Raw genomic sequence first — 3,296 nt, 5'->3', positions numbered from 1 at the left:
AATTTTAATTAAAAATTTCTTTACTGAGATACGTGTTCTTATTATAATAGATTTTATACAGTTATCAAGCAATCAACGAATACATTTTTTTAATATTTAAACGTGTTACTAACACGTGTTACTAAATTATAACACGACAGCATCTGCGAGCTAGGTAAAAAAACAAATACATCATCATCATCATCATCATACGTATTAAGGATTTCGGCCTAGCATGGCCTGTTCCGGCCTTAGAAGTCATCGTTGAATCGTTTAAGAGGACGTCCTGGTTTTCTTTTTCCTAATGGCTTGTACTTTAAGGCTTGTTTTGGTAATCTTTCTGTTTTCATTCTTTGAACGTGTTCCATCCATCTATGTTTATATTTTTTAATTTTTTCTATTACTGGTTCTTGGTTTAATTCTTTCATAATATCTTCGTTTCTTTTGTGATCAAATAGGGTATACTTTGCAGTTTTTCTCATAAACTTCATTTCTGCTGTTGTTAGTCTTTGTTTGTCTTTTTATTTTATTATCCAGATTTCGCTTCCATTCATTAAGACCGGTAAGGCTAATGTATTGTATACTTTTAGCCTGGTTTGTTTTTGAACTAGGTTTGGTTTAAATACAGAGTTAATTACACCTGTTATTTTTAAGTATTTTGCAATTTTTAGGTTTATATCTTTTCATTTTCATATGTGATCATACATCCTAGGTAGTTAAATGAATTCACCTGTTCTAAGATCTTGTTATCTATTACTATTTTAGTTCTTGCTGGATCTTCTCCTTTAAAGGCCATAGTTTTTGATTTTTCCGTTGATATTATCATACCATAATCTTTGGATATCTCATTTAGATTTAAAATAGCTTTCTGTAAGTTATCTTCAGAATTTGTAATTATTATTTGGTCGTCTGCAAAGAGGAGAGTGTTTAAGTTAACTGTAGGTGAAAGTTTAATTTCTTGATGTAAATTTTTACTCCATTTTATTATTATTTCATTTAAGTAGATATTAAAAAGAGTTGCTGAGAGGGGACATCCCTGTCGGACCCCTTGGTTTATCTCTCTTGTATATGATAGCTCGTGATTTAATCTTATTTGTATTTGATTATTTTCATATATACTTGTGACAGCTTTTAGGATATTATTTGGCATTTGTCTTTCTTTTAAATGTTAAATAATATGTTTCTTTTAACTTTGTCAAATGCTTTTTCGAAGTCAATAAATGCAATATGTCTTTCTAAATTATATTCTCTTCTTTTCTCTATTATTAATTTTAGGCAAAAGACTGGGTCTATACATGATCGTCCTTTTCTAAATCCATTCTGTACTTCTAGAATAAAGTTTTCGGAATATTTCATTAGTTTGTTATTTAAGATTCTGCTGTATATTTTGTAACATGAATTTAGTATACTGATACCTGTATAGTTTTTAGGGTTGTCTCTATTACCTTTCTTAAAGATAGGAATCACAATTGCTTTTTTCCATTCTATTGGGGGGATATCAGTTGAGTAAATTTTATTTAAAATACAAAACAAATACAAATAAACAAATACAAAAAAATTATTAATAAATAAAAAATAAAAGCCAATTTAAAAAATATAAAAATTCTTAACCCACTTATGATACGAATGTACTATGGGTTTACAAGGAAACCTTTGATGGGTGGAAGCCAATCAAAGGTTTATATATATATATATATATATATATATATATATATATATATATATATATATATATATATATATATATATATATATAAAACGATAACAGCAGCTTGTAAATAATATTGGCCACAAAATATAGTCCACTGAGTTTATGAACGTTACCTATTATTGAGATGCATTGATGAAATAAAGTATACTAGTAAAATTAGGAATGAAAACGTCTGGTAATATTTCATAAGGATTATATATGAACTTTATTTATTTAATTGCATTTCAAAGCAATTAAATGGCCAAAGCGCTGTGGGATGATTAATTACAATGGTAGTAATGAGCATTGTGTAGCCGGAGTTGGCACGTCAAACTTAATTCTTTTGGTATCATTCAAAAAGAAAATTAAAATATTATCTTCTCCTTAAACATAAATATCGGTTGCTTAGGACGATGAAAGAGGGTTAGTTCCCAAAAGCACAGGTTATAATAATAATAACGTTCTTTAGCGCTAGTTAATGTTTATCTTTATCAGTACACAAACTCCTGGCGCGAGCGAATGTGCTGCCATCTTCTACTATCTTCTAGAACTACTATATATTTATTAAAAAGAACTCGTATAAGTAACAACCAACTATATGGAGATGTAGTAGGGTTTTTTTTTTTTTTTTTTTTAATATTTGCACTTTAAGCAACTTAGTAGTTACAGATTAGTAAATCTTTGCTTATTGAAGTTGAAAACATTACTGAGAGAATATGGAGTGTCTTTGTTATTTTTAAATCAATATTAATTATAAAATATACTTTTGCAAGTAACATTGTTTTTAAAACGAAAAATATGTTTTTCAAATATTAACTATAAAACAATACTAACTTGTATGAATAATAAATGTAGACATAAGTAAAAGAACTCGAATTACAATCTGCGATAGTAACAAATTTGTAATGAAAAGAATTTGAATGCAGGTTTAATACCAGCTCACTGTAGTAGAACAAAAGCTTTATTTTGAGTTTTCAGTAAATGTCAATCTCGTTCAGAAAAATTTGTGTAATACGAGATGAATAATAAAGGAAAAGTCAAAAGTTTACTTTTTCCGACACCGGGAATCGAACCCGGGCCTCCTGGGTGAGAGCCAGGTATCCTAACCACTAGACCATGCCGGAACACACTCGTAGCTGTCTCGAATTTGGAGAACTTCTTTTCACCAATTGACGATGTCTAAGATAATTTTTAATGAACTTACTTAAGAAAAAAGAAGTTGGAAAAATCTTTGCCAATATATATTAATACAATTGTTGAATACATCTCATTTTCTGCAATGAATGGAATTTTTTGTCATTATTAATTTGATTTCTGAGTAATTGTTTTATTTAATGAAATTTGTAATTAAGAAATCTTAATCAAAGATATCTTAGGAGAGATAATTAATCATAGAAAGCTTAATAGAGATAATTAGAGTGAAACAAAGATAATCAATAATATTTTTAATGATTACAGTATATTTTTATTTTATACCAAATGCAAATCACATCTACAGGAAAGACTCCTATGCCGTGACTCACAATTTATTAATCATAAAACAAAATGGCAGAGAGAGAAGAAAATAAGAAAATACAAAAAAAAAAAAAAACATAAAGCTCAAGTGAAATATACAGGAAGACAATAC

General features: G+C 28.1%; 1 non-coding gene across 1 annotated transcript; it reads right to left on the bottom strand.

The window, feature by feature from the left end:
* Positions 1-2,721: 2,721 nt before the first annotated feature.
* On the bottom strand, positions 2,722-2,793 carry TRNAE-CUC (transfer RNA glutamic acid (anticodon CUC)). The gene has a single exon. It is a non-coding gene; the product is annotated as a tRNA-Glu (tRNA).
* Positions 2,794-3,296: the final 503 nt, after the last annotated feature.

This window comes from Typopeltis vanoorti, chromosome 18 (genome assembly GCF_054136105.1).
Source record: "Typopeltis vanoorti isolate ZY-2024b chromosome 18, IOZ_Tvanoo_1.0, whole genome shotgun sequence".
NCBI lineage: Eukaryota > Metazoa > Arthropoda > Arachnida > Uropygi > Thelyphonidae > Typopeltis > Typopeltis vanoorti.
Note: the sequence above shows the minus strand (reverse complement) of the source record. Positions and strands in the feature narration are given on the sequence as shown.